This window comes from Ischnura elegans, chromosome 4, assembly GCF_921293095.1.
Source record: "Ischnura elegans chromosome 4, ioIscEleg1.1, whole genome shotgun sequence".
In the NCBI taxonomy this organism is placed as follows: Eukaryota; Metazoa; Arthropoda; class Insecta; order Odonata; family Coenagrionidae; genus Ischnura; species Ischnura elegans.
In genome coordinates, this window is record NC_060249.1 from 24,803,026 (window position 1) to 24,823,319 (window position 20,294).

Genomic DNA, 20,294 nt, shown 5'->3' on the forward strand with positions numbered 1-20,294 from the left:
ATCGTTCATCGTCATCACCACTTGTCAACAATCCTAAGATTGGAATGACACAGCTCTCCTCTCCTCTCAATTCTCCTATCAGCTAGTCTTCTCATACCCACGTATTTTTACTCTTTCACATCTTCTTTACCTGCTCCGTATATTTAATTCGTGGTCTTACTTTCCATTCAACTACTTGTGCCACGACGATTGTCTTTTATCGGGCCATCATGTCTCAAGATATGGCCGAAAAAGCTGTTCCATCTTCGTAAAGGTTTCTATAAGGCTCCTCTTCTATTTTAGTGATGTTAAGGCGTCATCATTGCTTACTCAGACGGCCTATTGATCCTCAGTATTCTTCTATATCACCACATTTCAAAAGTCTCCACTCTTCATTTCTCCGCTGCTGTCCTCACTTTCGCAAAGAAGCAAACTCCTAATTTAATTTCTGATAAATTGAGTCCGCACTTTTAAGCTTAAACTACCTGCTGTAATTACATATTTCTTTTAGCGGAACGCTCTGTTCGTGTCAGCTTTTCTGCTTATAATCTCTTTCTTCATCCATCGCTTGTTATTGTGCTCCCCAAATGTCAGAATTCAATCATCTCTTCCAGTTTGTGTTCTCTATTTTAATATTAGCCTTGACTTATCTTCTCTTCTGCTGCATACCAATGGTTTAGTTTTATTAATACTTATTTTAAATTAATGTCTACCCATTTCCCTACTCATATAACCTAAATATTTTTTAAATCCTTCTCTGTCTCTGCTGTGAAAGCTATATCATCGGTAGATGAAATAATGCTTATTGTTTCTCCATGAAAATTCACTCCCGAGGCCTTTTCCTTTATTTCGTGAATGACTTTCTCATTGTAAGCGTTTAAACCTTTTCTCGCTTCTGCCATAATTCTTTCTTCTTCATAGCTGGGTGCTGATTTTATCGCTGCTACTTGGTTTACGTACAAGCTGTTGATAATTATACTGCCATGGTAAAGATTTTGTAATTAATTTCAATATTGTAAGCATTTTATTCCAATCAACGTTGTCAAAGGCCTCTTCTCTAAGTCCACATGTGCAGCAAACGTACTAGCTGGTTGATCCATTCCATCCTCTTAGCAGCTTAGTGGACAATTTTGCCTCCCCGTCTTAATTAACTAATTAATATAAGCTCACGATTCTTTGGATTGAGCCAAATCATCCACGAATCGATGACGCATGTGTGCTCACTGGATCCACGTGATTCTTGAATTCATCAAAGATGAACGTTCAAGGAAATGACTATATTTAATTTCAATCATTGTCAAATATATATCAAAATAAGTCAGAATCAGCTAACGGCGATAAAAATTTATTTCTTTCGGCAACTACCTCCGTTTCCAACACGCGACTCGCTATCCGAAGAGGGTAAACAAAGATAAACCTCTAGTCTTCTGGTGATTTAATATTCAAGGTTCTTAAAATATCCAAATCTGCAAATGGATGAAAAGCGGAAATACACTGATGTAGCTTGACGGAGAATTGAGTGGAGATCTGCGTCTAACCAATTTAGGATTTTTTTCCAGCGGTGATGAATAACAATGTCTAGCAACTGAATCAATCGGTTCTCTATTGACATAAAACTACAAATATCTCAACTGGAATTGGATTCATCGTTCATTACGAACGATTTCGTTCATTTTTCTCGATTTCTCAAGAGAAGCATATTTCGATGCATTTGGTTCATTCCAGGGAATCAGTTTGGTGTGTCTGGCTTCCCACCGAGTGGATCGCGGTTTATATCCCAGTGATGGCAGAGACTGCCTTAATCCCTACTTAAATTTTGTGTGGAGGACACAATGAAAGCGCAATATTCTGTCCGCCGAAAGGGACGATAAAGCGTGATCGCCTTTCGTTAAGAGTATTCTAATGCTGACGCCGGGTTTCTCTCCACCCTTAATTCCCAACCCTTCCCTAATGGCGCAAATTAACTCGGTCGCCTCCCTCGAATACCATACCATACCTCGGTTCATTCCAATGAAAGCAATACAACTATCCACAACTAACTCAATGGATTCATCGTTCGTTATGAACGATTTCACCTCGTAGAAGCATGATATAATTCGTTCAGTTCATTCTAATAAAAGCCCTACAACTATCCACAACTTACTCAACTGGTCATGTTTTCATTGTTCGCGGTTGACAATTTCACCTCGGAGAAGTACGATTAAATTCATTTGGTTCATGTAGCCATGTCGTTCATGAATGAATCGTTCTTATTTGAGCCGTTTCGTTCACTCGTGAACAACACGGCTCTAATCTCTTGCGTGAGCTGGCTTGTTGCCAGGAGTTCCTTTCGGCTTGGTTCCGCGGCGGGCGGTGGTTTGGTGTGGTGTGGTGGGGGGGTGGGTGGGAGCGAGAGTACGTCGTATTCCAGTTGAGAAATGGTCGGGGATTGGTTTGGGCTGTATAGAAGTCGGAGAGGGAGACAGCGATAGGGTTTTGCGAGGAGGTGGAAGTGAAGGAACAAAAAAAAAAAAAAAGAACGAATCTCCGCAGAACCTCTCACTTCTCACTCCCTCCCTTCAGTGCCTCCCGTAACCCCCTCTCTTAGCACGCCTCCTCCCTGTGAATGGACCATGCGGGCTGGATCTTCTCCTCCCGGCGCAGCTGGAGGGGTGGGTAAACGGCAGACACTTGGTGGTGGGGAGGGATGAGAGGCTGGGTGGCCGACGAGACGATAGGGTGCCAGAGCGGTGTTTTAAGACTCACTCTTGTTCCTCGCCCACGCCGAGCATTCAAAGCGGATCCTCCGTCTTCTTTAATTCCCGCCCCTACGCCACTCTCATACGGATCGCTTTGTTGAGACCGCTGAGGGCCGCCACCCGCTACGTCGGACACCGCTCGACTCCGATTGTTAGGTGTTGCGCGCGCGAAAATAGTAATCACTATAGTAGTATGAAATTGGACGTTGGAGCATATAAGTGCTATTTAATTCATGCACCATGTTGTTCTGCCACGCACCGTTCGACGCGTTCCCACCTTTATGTCATTCTCAAGTAAATCGAAGAATTTTTAAAAGCTCGAGCTGGGGTATCGATGGAAAGCTGCAGAATAGGGTAGTTTCCTTCATCAAAGAAAACGAAATGCAATGATTGCGATTCCTTACCCACCATTAGTGTATTCATAATATACAAACTATTTGGCTTTAGAAATCCCAGTTTAGACGAATGGCAACGGTAAAATTTAACCTCATTTGAAAAAGTCCAGATTGGCGCCAATGCGATTCCGCACCACGTGTCGTCACAGGGACCTAGTTTCTATATGAGTAGATAGGAGTTTAACATCGTCTGAGATTACTAATGCATGCATGAGGCACAGATCTCAGGGAAACATCTCTTAATAATCACACATTAAAAATACCTAAGTTCGGAAAGTTTCCTTCGTTTGATAGGGAAATAATAATCCTTATTTAAGCCAAGCGCTACCAGCTAGCAGGGTACTCAGCTACCTGCTAGCATCCTGCGTCGTATCAGCGCTTAAGCCACGCCCCAAGGTCACCCCACAAGGCGGCAGGGGAACCAGAAATATGTCTTTTGAAACACGAACTTTTTCCCATCATTCCTACTTAGCCGTCGCGTTTTCGCGCGCTTGAAAATATTCACTTTTCGTTTAATCGCGAAAAATAGATATTGTCATTTAAAATTCTAAAAGTGTGAAATTCGTACTCCAAGAGTAATAATCTTTCGATTTGGGCAATAAAATAATAATAGGAAACCACCCTATTGAGCTAAGCTTAAGAAAAACCGAAAAACGCGTCTTGCGTCACACAATAAATTTGCGGAAAAGTGCCTTCTCTTTTTTTTATTAACTCAGGATGTCCTTCCACTACATCTCGCCTGCCTCGATTACTGTTATTAAACCACTCATTCTTTCTGTAGAAATGAGTGAGGGTACCACCAACTCCAAAAGTGATCATATTCGCTCGCAGGGTTATTCAGGATATGAAAATGATGCGTTGCATTCATGGCAATTAAGCGGAAGCCGCCAGAAGAGTTCTCAACTTTCCGTGTTTCTTTCACTGGTAGATTTAATGACATCGGTATTGCGCCGTCGATTGCTTGGGATAAAATTTGAAATAAGATAGGTCTGTGTTGTTCTTTCACACACTAACGCAGCGATCGTCAGCCCGTGGAAACCCGTGACTTCAGAAGGACATTTAGAATTGCTTTCCACTTAATTATACGGGAACTCAGGCAACTTTAAAATTTTCTACTCAGATATAGTATGGTATATGGAAGAGGAGACCAAACCAGCTGAGATCATTTACGCCATGAGGGAAGGATAAGGAAGGTAGGGTGGAGAGAAACCCGGCGTCACCATATGCCTGCTCTTAACGAAATGCGCCCAGTGGACTACGGATTTACATCCCATCCGACGGACGATGTGTTGCGGTTGAAATGTTCTCCTCACAACATGCAAGCAGGGATTAGGCAATCTCTGATAATTCTCTCCCATCGCCGGGATTCGAACCCGAGCCCACGGGGTGGGAAGCCAACCCTTTAGCCACCACACTAACCCGATGCCCCTTTTATGTACTCAGTTCATACGATTCAGTAGAGATTGTAACTTGAAAAACAAGTTTATTGGATCCCTGGCAACAGATACTAATTGTAAGATGGTATTATTAAGTAAAAATTCACTATTCACCATGTTAGCAGGGTCTGGACGGGATTCAGCTGCGCTTTGTATACAGACAGCCATTGTTTTTGACAGACCATTTTTTACAGTTCAATAAAATATTTGTCATGCGCAGTGGCCTATGCGTGCTGGATGAAAAAGAAGGAAACGAGCATTTTCTATGGGCCCTGTTGATAGTGAGTTCCTAGGATGAAATTTCATTTTTTCCACAACTTTCATGGATGGATACTTGTTATTTACGCAGAGGGAAAGGACTATTTCACACTTCGGGCTTACGCATATCTAAATACAGCGACCCAAGGTGATCGCAGTCTACTGGCAATGAGTATGGCCAGGAAAGTAGGAGGCTGAATGGATGGAGGAGTGGGTCCATGATGGGGCGGCTCGTGATCAGGGCGTCGGCGAGAGGTTCGTCGGGCAATAAAGAACTGTGAGAAGTGGACGGGTCCATCAAGGGAAGAGGACACATTGGCGTGGGTGGACGGTGGAGGGAAAGGAAGGAGCCAGCTGGCTGAATTAAAGGCCGAGGATTCTCACGGGGTGTGGTAGGTGGACGGGAGTAAATGGAAGGTTTGACGGGAAAGAAGGATAAATTCAAATTTCCAACATTCGATCTATTGTATACGATTTGGATTGCTACAAAATCACTCTAATTCACAAAGAGGAAATACTGAAAAAGTCATTTTGTACGAAATTTCGATCGAGATGAATGACCCCTCCTCACTCTCATTAAAAAATAAGAGAAAGTTTGCCTTCTCTTTACACATTATATCATTAAATGAGGCTGAATCAAGAATTTTGAACGCGATACTACGTAAACAATTAAAAAAACGGAATATCGATGTTTCTAAATTTCAATTGAGATGCGCGAGCGGAAGATAAGATTTCAACTTTTAATTTTCTTCGTAGCCAGGGTGACAAGTAGCAACTCTTCCGCGCTATTATGAGACTCGTCCTGTTTTTCGACGCACCAAAACTCATAAAAGGTTAAGAAATTATTTGCAACTTAAGTATTCTCTCCGACTCGCTTTTGACCATTCCACCATACTCCACAACGCGTTTCAATAAGATTTGTTTACGTAACATGACATGATTTGTTTACATGGTGACATACTAAATCCATTAAAATATCTGGTGCAGGTTGTCAGTGTGGTTGGTTAGAAAATCATTCTTTGCCAACGAATAGAAATTTAACGAAGTCCATATTCATGGCTGAAGATGAAATTCATCAAATTCTGAGCTGAACATTCATTTATAAATTAAAATACAAGAGAGAATCATATGAGGATGCAGAACCTAAATGTCATGGATTATTTAACAAATTTTATGAGGGAACCATAAAAGTTGTTACTTGGGTGAATCACTATTGCTGCATCATTTTAGGCGAATCCTCAAACCATTGTAGTAAGTGGAAAAATATAGTAATAGAATAAAAAAAACATTACCATGATGTCTTTAGGAACCACCAAAAGAGATCTCTTTGAGTCAATGTGTACTATTATCTTAAAAGATAGTCTGTTGTTTATACGGCAACAGAGCAACTTGGTGGAGGTAAATACAATTATAAACACTCTTATAAACCCTTAAATAACAATAAAACCTAAATATACAGAAATGTGTATAGCATAATGCACGCTGTGGTCAAAGAGTTTTTTAAATATCACACAGGATGGTTATGACTGTAAGAATTATATATTTTAATGCAATGTGGCAACCTAATATAAATACATACAGTGTAGGTATTTAAAAGTATATTTAAGTGTTGTGTCTTCGTAGTATTCTTTCTATGCAGCCCTGCGAGTAGAATTGATTAAATTCCGAAACGTTGGCTTTGGCGTGAAATGCTTTTTTTAATCACCCATACTGACTACCTAAACTCGATATTTTTAATGATTACATATGAATAACGTCCCAACGTTATTGGGAGACATAGCAACGTTTAGATTACACATCTGCTATCTCAAATGCATCGGATCGCGTGCGCTTTCTGTCAAGTGAGGAGTCAATGAAGCCACGATGTGAAGTAACGCCAGGAGTGGTGGTGTAGAGCTTTTTAGAGTGCGTGAGACCCCTTGAGGTCACTCTTCACTATGTGGGGTGAGTGGACACTGGAGGGCTAGTTTAAAAGCTTTGGAGTGGCGGAGACTAGGCGTCGGCTGCAACTCGCTGAGCGATGAAAGTCAACAGTGAGACTGCACCTTTTAATGGCGTAGTCAAAGATGCTCAACCTACTAGACTGGATAGCGGGTAATATTTTTTGTGGCCTATCTTGCATGTGATCTCAATTCTTCAGTGATACTGGGCAAATTTTTAGAGCGCCATGCCTGGTGAATTAATACACCCTTGTATTTAATTACGAGGAAATTAATCAGGGGATTTACCTGCTTTCAAAATTAACATTCACAATTTCCATGGTTGTCATCTATCAAAATTTCCTGTGCCTGACTTACCCCTTACGTGTAGCAACCGGAGATAGAGTAATGAAGGATGCATAAGATTTGATTATCGATGGATAAGAAGGTTGGATTATCAATGGTCATCATTCTGAACGACGCCTTTCATTTTCAAAAATTGGAAGAGGCCTTTTGAAGATAGGTCATTGCCTCCTTGAATTCCATTTGATAATGATAAATTATATCAGAGCCCACGTGTTCATCCACCTCAGTATCTGCGGGATTTTAATCCAACCATTCACCTATTCTTCTTTTGATGTGTGAATTTCTAAAGCATCTTACTTCAACTACTATTGGCATAGAGGTAAAAATGTTTTCAATATAGCACCTGATTCACCGTATTAACTCGGTGTTAGTGTATTACGCAATGAAGAACAGCTTTTTAAGTTTACCACACTTTTGCAATGGTATTTTCTTTCATCGTCACTTCACTCGTTATGGAAACTCGTCTAACTAGGGATGAAGCACAAGTGCCACGACCAGATCGCGTTGTAACTTCGTAGTATGATAGAATATTACATTATAAGAGACATATGATTTCGTTCAAGCGTTAAATCGTTCGAATATTTAAAAGGATTGTGGCTGCATCACACCTTAATTTTTCATCAATGGACGAGGGATTGAGTGGAAGTAAGTCTCAATATCGCCACAAAATAGGTTCATTTACATCCCTTTCGCAATCGCAATTCCCGATGGAATCCCTGGATGATCTTCCAACTCCAATAGTAACAATTAAACAAGTGGAGTGCTTTTCCTATCAATTAAGGAGCACATTTCCCATTCAATTTATAAACTCTTATGAGAAACTATACTGTTTGTCATTTCACAATATTTGGTAATATCCAGATTGTACATTAATATAATACCAATATTGAGGAAAGTAATTATTTTCATTTTTTAAAGGTTGGTAGATACTTATGCCTTTTTGGTCTTTTTACAGTTCCACTCTATGGTGATGTGAAAGACTACTACAAGGCCTCAGGATAAAAGAAGCAACGAACTTCCTCATCATTTTCCTGATTGAGCTCTCCTTTTGGTCTGAAGAGGATGAGCTGCTGAGATGTCGGTTAGTGAACGCTACATTTAAGTTTGTATGTATTTAATAAGCCTGTTGCAAAAATTTGGGTATTGATTAATAATGAAATAACTGCAACCAAGAGGAATCTAACGTTATTCCGACCTCTAGAGTAAATTTAAAAAATTTCATCGAGAATTTTTCAGTTATATCTCATGTAGCTTTTAATGTTTTGAAAGAGAACTTCCCAAAATATAATTCAAGCACATGCCCAATTTCGCGGAGTTGGAAGCATTTTCTGCCTGCTCACAGAATACGTGAGGCTACACATCGGTAACTTAGCGGAAGGGTGAGTTAATGAAAGAGTGAGAGGTTAAGGGGAGTGTTTAGCCTTTAGGGTCAAACAACGAATGGAAAATAGAAATAGAAACGAGCTGCGCGGGATATTAAAAGTCTAACCATTCCAGCGTTCCAATTGTAGAAAATATAAGTCTTTTCAATCTAAAGCTAAAGATCGATTTTTTTTGTAGAAAGACCTCTTCGCCTCTGCTACTCTACTGGCTATTTCTTTCCAAGAAAATAAATCTTAGGATTGTTGACTTATTTTGATGATGAGTAAAAGGGGTTGGTTTTTATTTCCTTTTCACGGCACCTGAAATTCCGGTAGGGGAATTCAACGTTTTTAACTTAAGCCTCCTAACAAACCTTAAGTAATCTCATAGGTTTCTGCCTTTTTTCAAATGATCTAGGAGATACAGAACTGGTATTATCACGGATACTACAAAGTACAGAACTCCGTCCTTCAGGTGAACCATTTAGCCAGCCTCATGGGACAACCGGCCATAAGCGTCGGTTCCCTCCTTCATGTATATCATATATTTATTGTGATGAAGGATGTAAACGAAAAGGACGGTACGAACTGTAAGTTCAAGTATAGCACTGGTAAACGACTTTTAACTTCCCAACAACATATCAAGGCATGGTTTCTGGCTTACTGAACATAAAATCCATTCAATCCATAAAAAAGGCATATATTTCCAACTTTATTAATATGGCTCAATGAATACTTCTTTAACGCGTAGATTCCTTTGATGTTGTAAGCTTAAGGCATCAAGCATGGAGATTATCCAGTAAATTCTTTTTTCAATTGAAACTTTTTCCGGTAGTTTTAGTTGAGTGCGACTCATGAGACTCTCGGACAGAGAACTGCCATTCAAAATAAACAGTTGCCTCTTATAATAATATTAGTAAAATTGCGCGGACCAAAACCAGAACGTATCGTAGGACTAATAGGCCCACCATATGCTAACACACAGTGTGGAGGGGAAGTAGCGTAGACACCGCTCTTGTTGGTCGGGGAGGGGGGAGAGGGGGTCGGGCGCTTTGGAGATGTGAATGGGTGGTCACTTGGGAGGCGGGGAGGCGACGGAAGCTATCCCTCGCTATTCTCCCCACCCACCCCCCCAAATAGAAACAAGCCCCTCCCATCCATTTCTCCTACACCCCCACCCTTCCTCCTGATTCCCCCTTACGTCCATTCACCCCTATCCCTCCCCCTCCACCGACATCTCCCTCTAGCGTGTGCGTGAGTCTACTTGGCATCCGTGACCTACTCGGAGAATGCGGGTCACGGAAGAGCTTTCTCGCACACAAACGCACCGCGGGATGAACACGCGGAAGGAGATAGAGAGAGAGAGAAGGAGGAGGAGGAGAGAGAGGGTTTGGGTGTAGTGAGGTGGTGGGCAGGGGGGGGGGGGGGGGGAGGGCTGCTTGTGTCGGCGGCGGCGAGTGTTCTTGCGAATGAGGGGAAGAACAAGGGTATCGATCCGACGGAACATGATGTTAATATGCGAAATCACGACGGATATTGATTAAGAGAGAGTACCCCGCGGAGTTCAAAATGATAATCCCGCTCAAACCAGTTGCGTGGCGATATTCGCCGCGGTTGGTCCGAGTTATTGAAAGTTGGACTCGGTGGCGGCGAGGTGAAGTCTTTGCCTGCCAAACAGAAGGTCGCGGGTTCGCGTCCCGCCTGCATAGGTATCCCAATACCAGAGCGTTTGTGATCGTACAGCAAATTTTATTTCTTAGATTCTCCCGCTATAAAGGATTACAATGCGCTGTTTTCGAGATCACGCAATAAATGTTAATTAAATTAAAAATTAAAAAAGACCCATTCCGATTTTTAATGGAGTAGAGAAGCAGATATTCGCAAAACAGTATTTTGGACTAATGGTGTTGTAAAAGCTTAATCACAGTGCGTAATATCTCTTTAAGAATTCAACTTTGGCTGATAGAGCGGTGACAAGTACACTGGGTTGCAAAATACTATGAATGATGTCCTATAGTGATTGGAGTCAGCAGTTAAGTTCTTCCAGTCCTATTTTTATTCTTGTTTGGTTGCACTTGAAGAAGGAAGTCGGTGGAATAATTGTTAACATCCGGATTGAAGCTCATATGGGATAGTGAAAACTTTCATCAATAGCAAAAAATATGGTGTAATAAATTCGGAGTTTTAACTAAGATAACAGCCTAAGCCTGAAAAAATATGCTAAGCTAATATTTTGTTGCTCTTGAGTGTATAGTTTTTAATTTTTCACATCCGGATCCCTTCTGATGAAATTTATGATGAATGGATTACAGGCAATCCTCATCGTAAGTTCTTTAAAGTGTTTTCGGCGTTTCGGTTGGTGCCTTAAAAAGATACTTATATGTTTCTTTGCTCAAGAATACGGTTTGTCTTTGCTAGAACCTTCGGAAAGAGTGAGTTGTGAGTGGAGGAAAAGGGCCATGGAAATGTCAACAAGTTAAAGCGCTCGTGCTTTCTTGCAAAAGAGGACAATTTTGTTTCCATCTCGGGCCCGTTTTTATTTTGACTTACTTTCCTTGTAACCCAAAATTTTTTCCTCATGCCGAGATATTTTTCGAATTCTTTGTCCTCTTCTCTTCTTGGTGAAATGATCTCAGGAAAGTGTTCAATTTAAAGATAGTCCCCTAGATTTTTAATCTCGTATTTCTACTGCCTGATATCATAAATATTATTATTTTTATTATATTGTGCACCTATTAGCTACTTATTTCTTCCCATTTCATCGTTATAACTTAGATATTTTAAGGCCACCTGTTTAAGGCTGTCAAAACCTATTTTCTTTTCTTAGCGGCATGAATGTTGATGTCACGGGTTCCTTTTTGAAGAAAAACCTTAATTCTTAGCGAAGGTGGAGTTATGACTTAGATATTTCAGTTAGATGAACCACCAAGTTCATTATTAAGTGTAGTATACTATCGTACATATCTTCGGGTGTATAAAATTAATTTGTATTATTATGTATTTATCAAAGCTTTGAAGTTTCATCCCAAATTTATAAATGCGAGTACTTCACTATTCCTTACGTCTGGCATCGTAGGAACTCGTGGCAGAAAAGTCATTGGTGCCCAGAGAATAATTCTAAGCTTTCGAGTAATTCATAGCCAGATTAGCTAAATAAAACATTATACTCTTTCCACTGAAGTTATTAAAAATTAATTGAATGGGCAGAAAGCGATGTTTCATGCAACTAATGTCATTTATTCCGATCGCTTGTGTTATAAGTGAAAAGCATCAGGCAATTAGCAGATTGGCCGACACTTCTGCTGGAGACCATCCTCGGCTTGGTCCTCGCGATAGTAAGGGTCTTAAAATGTTGCTTCTCGTGCCAAGCAAAATATTTCATACATAAACGGCAATCAAGGCAGGCTGAGATTAACTTTATGCTGGAAAAATGTAATAGTAAATAATAATTTTTTCTTCCAAATGACGAATGGATTCCTAAAATATTTGGAAGTTAGGTGCCTAACTAGGCATAAGGTCTGTTTTTAGGATACAACTGGTTTTTATATTTATCAATCAAATAATGTAAGAATATTTTTGTTAAAAAAACAAGCGAAATTTCTTTAAAATATAACTTGATTCTGGCAACGAAAGAAAAAGAAAAGAAAAAAATTTAACGAAGCCTTTTTTCAAAGTTTATGCAATGGATCAATCAAAGGTTTAGCTAATCTAAGAAAGGTCGTACAAAATATCCCCTCTTTCATTTTGTTTGGTAGTTGTAATTTAGGTCCCATTAACAAAAAGAATCTTTTAAAATGCGTGAGTATGCGTGTCACTTTAGGTATACGGACTCGGTAGCCTCTACGGTGATCATACATAATACCCCTGCAGGCACAATGCCGCTGACAAAATATTTTTAGTACCTTATAGTAGTTCGTGTTATTTCTAGGACGAAGAGCTTTTAGCCTAGTGTAAGAAATTAGCGCAACACATGCCATCCTTATTAAATGAAAAAGCTCACAGAAAGGTCGTGAATTGTTTGTTGACTTAGAGTGCAAGGATCCAAAAATTTTCCACCGCATGATCTCATTGGTAAAGAAATTTAGAAATAGTTAGAAACAATTATTTATAACTTATATGATTGTCCCTCATGCGAATGTTATGTTTCTTAACCTTTTATATCTTATAAATGGCCATTTATCATCCTTCACTTGCAACTATTGTGCATCTATCATGTTTTCATATACCCCTCATTATTTTCACATTTCCATCATTTTGTGCCATTTTAACTCATTCTCATTAATTCCTATTAATTTAGGCCCACATATCCATTTTTTATTCCTGACAAACTTGTTCACTTTTCTCACAATAATTTTTTAACCCTTCAGTTTTCTTCTTTTACATCACGACATGTATTCTACCATTCCTCAAGCTTTTCCTCCCGCAATTCCTTTTTCCTAATTACCTAATCATTATAATTTCATCTTTGGAAAAGTATAAGGACACTGCATAGGTATTTTATGTGACCCTGATTAATTTCCACAGATGAAAGACTCGGTAACATTTCTTGATTTACGACTGCTAATGGATTTCCTTCTTATTAGAACCGTCAATAAACTGGTCTGCTTTAATTAGCTGACTATTAATATTACTCCATTGTGTATCCACAGTATTTGTAAAAATTCAAATTGCCATCAAAATAAGTACCTATTTAAGTCATACTATTGAGAAAAACAGAATTAAAAACGCAATTAAATAAATCTTTTATATTTTTGAAGTATTTTATAGATTCATGAAAGTTACTGATTTTGGAATAACTTCGTAGTGATCAATGTCGAACTAATATTAAACAAGAAATATTAAGCTCGTGAATTGTTTGTTGACTTATATTTTATGTAATTTGCTCCGTTTTTGGGGTTAGTCGCTCAAAATTGCCCTATATCCTGCTATTAAATTTTAATAGCCCCAGGAAGGAATAGTTTAGAACAATATGTTTTAGCTTATCATAACTTTTAGACTACTTTTAGGAAGACTAGATTACATTTTATGTGATTTGTTTGTGAATTTTCTGTAAAAATTAAATTTTCCGTACTTTTTTTTATTTAGTTTCCTGTCATAATTGTATGAGGTTTCTTTTTTTAGTTAAATCAAGAATATAATGCCTTTTCCTGATATAATGTACTGAAGCAAATGTGATTTAACAATTTCATTTGGAATAAGCGCAAAAGCCGCTCTTTGAATTTTCCTTCTACAAGTTATCGAATCAACAGTTAAACGTGAATCTGAGATATTGAATTGCGTGTTCAATATGTTTTTGTATAGATATTTCCCTTTTGAAATTGACGAAAGAGAATAAAATATATTATTAACCAAGAAGGATTTAATTTATTTGAGAGTAGCTAACCACCCATCATCATCAACAGTTTGCTATCCGAAGGGTCATAGATTCACACACGATCCGAAGCCACACGCGGTACCTCCCTTTGTTGAATCTACACCACACCGCCTGCACAAGGAGTTAGTTATTATATTTTGTCGGCTGCGGCAATTGGCTGTGCCATTAGATTCTCGAATTGACCACCGGCCCGAGCATCGAAATTTTATCGCTTGGCTATGCTCGTTTTTCTTTTTGGGAGGCGGGGAGGGGGCTAGTAAATCGTTCGCAAGACGTCGAAGCGTCCTACTTCACGGTGGCCGAGGCGTCGTCTCCTTCCCTCCGCCCGCTCTCTCACACGGTGGCCAGCCGGATGGGCGAGCGCTATATGACTCGGCGCGCCCTTGATTCCATCTGGAAAAAAACCCTGTCAGGCACTCCGCCCTCCCGCGCGGGCGTGCCCACATAAACTGCTCCCCCACGACACAGCAGACCAGTCGTATAAAAAATATAAAAAAAAATGAATTAGGTTTTAGGACGATTTCCTTGGCTCGCCACTCCGTAAGAGTTTGGAAGCGAAAAAAAAAAATTAAATCAATGCGCAACCATACGCAAATGCGTACATGAGAGATGCCCTTCCCCTGAAGCTTCATTTTGTTTCCTTTACTGTCACAATAAGGTATATTTCTTCAAGAGAGGAGTCTTTGGAGAATTGGTATTATCCTACAAATCCTCTGATGTACCTGAATGGGGAACATTATGTTCATCATGCTACCTAGTCTCATTGAGTAGACAAGTTTCTCACGATTCCAAATATATGAGCCAAAACTCTCCTAGTACTCCACAAACGTCATTAAATACTAATCAAAAGTTCTGAAATATCGCTTGAAGTCACGTGACCTGAAACGCCTTCTGCCGTCATCCCACGGTACACCGTTCACTTCCCTATGAGAGTATTTATTTATTTATTTAAGTAACTTCCGTAAAAGTAGAGCCTTGACTGCAAGAGATCGAAGGAAAAAGCATCGTCGAGCTTTTTAGTGGTTTTTCTAAGGAAAATTAACTTATGAGGTATTTAAAATGGCAAAATACGACAGTTTACCTCTGGTCGACTCAGTTATGGCGGCCGATTTCCTGAAAAGCAGTGATTGCGTCATTTACGCGATGCGTGGTGCAGAAGCAAGCTGGTAATTAATTATGCGATTAATAAAATTTGTATTACGAACGTTTTAAATATGTATTTATCACCCAATAACATTTTTTCTAGCTGAAAATCCATGTCATGTATTTACTTAGTAACCTACCAATCGGAACTTAGATAGTTTTTCCCAATCGGCCAGAGTTAAGATCCTAACGATCGTTAAAAGGTAGTAAAACAGTATTTGATTGACACATAAATAAGTTTCAAGTACTATTTACGCTGTATTTACTCGAGTTCCTGTTTTTGAAACGAGACCTACTGCAAAAACGAGCCGAAAGTTTAGGTTTTGCGTTGACATGCAGCGAAGGTTATGGGAATCACAGTAATAAATATTGAATTCACCTTGCCAAAAGCCTCATATATATCTCCTATATTCTTGTAGCCTTGTAGCGTGCGCCGGTTCAAGGTAGAATGATAGAGAGAAATCACGACACACTCACTTTCAGGTATAAAACTCAACTGTCTTTATTATGTCCAATTTATTATATCACAGGGCTTAAGGTCCCGGGAAATTTTGCAAATGTGCTTTTATTATCGAATACTACTATCCTACCATATTTGAACGATATCGGCGAAAGACACTCCGTGAATGTCCCTTGTTAGGGGCTCCTTGCGACGAGAGGCCGGCCGCCTGTTACATTCCTTATTTTTCCCCGTGGTTTAATCGTAATCAGTATTTATTCCCGTAAATAGCCACCTTCCTTTATATTTAATCCTACAATGGGAAGAATAATAGGTGTAATAATAGTAATACATTTATAGGGTTGTTTACAAAGTGAAATAAGTGATACATCCTAAATATGGTGGCCATCCGAGAAAAACTGGTGACTCGATAAAACTCTACGGTAACCCTGATTCAAGAGAGTACTTACGTTGAGAATATCCCGTTGGCAGTATAGATAATGTATTTAACTCCATTCTGTAATTCATCAACCACTTATTTATCTTATTTTTGATGCACTGAATTTTTGAGGCCTTTACTTTGTAGAATTCCATTATATGGTTGGAAGGAAATTACTTTGCTTTTCTACAAAACACACACTTTATTGCCGACTAGTTTCGGTTACACTGTACCATTTTCAAGACTCTTATCCATATAAATGTACAAAAATCTGTTCAGAAAACCATTCAAAAAATGTACTGTAAATTCTATTGTACCGTGTAACTAGGCCTTAAGAGATGGTTCACGGTCAGATCAGCTAAATTGGTCGCCGCTGGGGAACCCATGGGTACTTTTTTATTTGATACTGACGGTACTTATATTGTAAATAGCCCTGACTGACAGTAATACCATACAATTCCAAGAATTCTTCCTTGCTTAATTCTGTATTATCAGATATACCTCTATACCTTGCTGCGTTCGAGCGGCAAGTTAGCGTTTTGTGGCCAAGCTGGCTGATCGGACGAGACAGTGGATACGAAACCATAGGGCGCGCTCGCGGGGTTACTCTCCTGGGCCAAAGTCTGAAGCTTATCTGCACCACAGAAGGGGGAGGAAAGGAAGGAAAAAGGAAGGAGGCGCCGCCGCGATAGGAGCCCGACGACGCCTCTTGGGACGGGATAGGGAAAGAAGGGATGGGACAAGGAATCCCGCACGGTCACAAAGGCGGACGGGTCCTACCACCAGCGAAACCAGGAAAACCATTGCTGTGCCAGCGATTTTTGAGGATTATTCTATGAGGAATAATAATCCAACGATCAAATCGCTAGATGTGCGGACGAGACAGCACCAACTTGCTGCAACTTGACTTATTACCACTCACTCACTCATTTTCAATAATTCAATCGGAAGGATGATTTGGTTGGGACAGGTTACAGCCACCCCATGACTAGGCCATGCCATATATTCAGGGTAGAGGTGGGGCAGTTCTTTTCCATTGGCTATCTCGAACTATGGGGATATTTTATTTAACATGGGATTTCCAAATTCTTCACCCGGGATTTGAACTCGTTTCGGATATTAAAAATCCTTCATTAGCAGCCAGGTACTCTATCCAGCAGGCTGTCATGCCCTTATCACAACTATTCGTCTTTATTTCACAATATTCCTTGATGAATGTTTTTTAAAAGCCCCTAATGCTTTGCCATTGATATTAAGGCCTGTTTACACGGTACATTAACACGTACGAGCTAATGTACGTTTGCGTGAACGATTTTTGTGGACCGGAACGAAACATGTACGAATGCATGAACCAAATTAGAACAGGTTCTATTTTCTGTGCATGCATTCGCACAAGTTGGGTGGTTATACGGTGCATTTTGGCGTTCATTCTCGCGTGTGTAACGCTTTTTGTTCCCCCGTAGCAGTTTTTGTCGAATCGCGCTGCTTCCCTTTGTATTTATTAAGTTCAATGATCAAGTCTTTCTGTGTCGGATTCCATATGCTCTCTGCACACTCAAGGTGTGGCCGGACGAGTGCGAAATAGCATCTCTCTTTTACTTTTTCATCCAAACTCTTCCCACAACACGCTTGACGAATCCTAGCTTCTTCAGGGCTCGACCCAATCACGACGACGATCTCCATATTTTTCTCCGGTTACATATTGGCTAGTATACCAGGTGCCGTTGAGAATTTTCCTTCTCCTCAGTGCAAGCGTTTTTGCAACAAAATGCGCTAAGAGTAGCAAATGGGACAAAAAGGTGCAAAGGGACCAGTTTTACCCTTTCCAATGTAAGTGAAGATGGAAGGCAGCGCCTGCGATGCACCCTAAATATACGAAGAACTAATCCTTACCGGGAAATGGCATCTGAAAGAGTCCGAACGGACAACAAACAATGCCTTTAAGACATTCATTCTTTCTTTAATGAATCAATTCACTGGCGGATTGAATCAGATTAAACTTTTAGTCTCTAAACCAGCTAATTGAATCGTCACGACCTAATCTCGAGCGACTCCATGTGTCCACACGCACTGGTGTCCTTAGTTCGTCCCCCGCCTCCGTCCACCCGCCCTCCGTTTGCGTTGCGTCGGGTCTACCGGAAGGAGAGCTTTCACTTCGCCATTGACATTCAAAAAGGGTTCTCCACTCCTCCCTCATGTCCTGCTCGGCTCTAAAGCCATGGTGGGGAGAAAATTTTCTCACTCTAATATTTTTTTCTCCTCCTGGCGTAAGTGAGACACGGCCAATGACCCCATCCCATCTTCCGTTCGATTGAAGCGAGCTTTTGGACCAGAGTATGCAAAAATGTTCGGGTTCCGTCTCTCCTTTTTTTTTCTTCTTCTTTAAGCCTCCCCTCTCTCCCGCCACGCCCGTCTCCTCTCCTGCTACCTTTTTTTCCCTCGCGTTTCTTTTTTTTTTATCACGCTGGGTGTTCATATCGCGTCTTCCTCCCCCCCCCACTTACCCCCTCTCTCCTCCTCCACCCTTTCCTTAACTAACTAAAGGCGAAAGGAGCGTAAGAAGGGTGGGTCGCATGTTTTGGGGGGAAGAAGTGGTGGTGGGTCAGCCATGTTCTCGCATTCCACCTCCTCTTCTTCTTTCGCTTCTCTTTTTTGTACACTGCTCCGAGAGGAGATTATATATATTTTTCCGACGGTTACCTGTCAACGACGGGGATGGCGATGACACGATCAATTTCGTGTGAGAAATGCGGAGCATGGGAAATTTCAATGATCTGATAAAATGAAGAGGTTCGTGTGGATGTTCTCTTTTTTTTCGAAAGTCCGATACATGTGTACTTGTAAGCCAGTCCTCTTGGGGGATAATGCGAGAATGTAATTGGCATCACATATCATCATCCCTTTTCTCCAGAAAACAACACGAGCTTACGGTATAGTGTGTCTCTTATCATGTTTGCTGGCACGGAATCGCTCAAGAAATTCACTTAATGAAGCGTTTTTCAAGTAATGCTCTAGTTGTAGATAAAATTAGGAAATAGTATATAAAATAATGAGTAATTATTTATTATTTAATTGCTATACTTAAAAGTTTCAACGTTTTTAATAGTTTTATTCGTATACCTTTTTTTTAACTATGAGAAGCTATTAATTGATGTGATTTATTCCCGTTAGAAGAAAGTAGATAGAAGCGAGCTTGAATCTGGTTGTGCGACTGGGTATAACCGTTTCTGTGGTTTAAAAAAATAATTATTCTAGTGAATAAATCCTCCCATTCACGCATAGACCTCGTAAATTTACAGCATTCACAGGCTCTTTGTTGTAAAGTAGTCACATTAAGCGAATATTCTCATATTTTTATGTATTTTTCTTATTTCATGAAAAATAAAATTTAGTAATGGACATGTTCCCGAAAATTCCTGGAAATTATGGTCTCATGGCTCATTGTGAAGGCTTAGAATTGGTGATTATTAAAATTCAAGGACCGTTCAGTAAAATTCTTGCCTTAACTGAAGCACAAAAATTTCTTTTTATCCCATTCTGAATATGTAGGCACCTAAAATCCGTTGGTCTGCAAACGATTTTGATGTCAAAATTTTTGTTACAAGCAAGAAAACCTCAATGATTTGGAAACTTGGCGCATTAATTTACTCTGAGCAGTTCTTATTTGGTGATCTAACAGTTCCATTTGTGTCCACAAATGCTCATTGCGTATTCGAGGTGTTGCCAAGCGAGAACGAGGTAATATATATCGGGATCGGCTTTTGATGGTGGCTAGAGTGTTGGCTTTGCATCCCATTAGCCTGGGATCAAATCACTGCGGTAGAAATTCTATAATTTAATCGAGGACAAGGAGTGATGAAATATTTTGAAGGAATAGTGGATAACTTATATTATTTTTTAAGTTAATGCAATGTTGGAAGTCTGAAGTGATTTATACGTAATATGTGAAAACCTGAGAGCTATGATTATCAGATATCGTAATAGGTGTAGGTACGTGGAACTTACATCAAATTCCAGATAGATGGATTAACAGGTGGGGCGGGGGCCTTCATGTTCATCGGCCCTTCCGAGCGTAACAATAGGAGGGCCCCTTACGGGTGGGCACTGAAGATTGGAAGCCCCACGATCCTCTAGGAAACGGTATCCATGATCACCGTCTCCAACCTAATTCCCATTATCCCATTATAAATGCTCTGGGTTAAAGCAAATTGATTTTTGGAATGATGAAAATATTATTTTGATGTAGAGCATTTAGCGTATTAACGACAGGTAACATTGGTGGAGAAATATACATCGGGTGCTAGTTTACACTTTATTTATTTGTTTCCGCACCATCGAAAACTGCGCCATTTCGTACTTTAAATCGGGGTTTTCATAAAATTTAACAAACACGTACTCGAGAATCCATGCCTTGGATAGGGGCAAACTACTCTGGCGGGACTCGAAC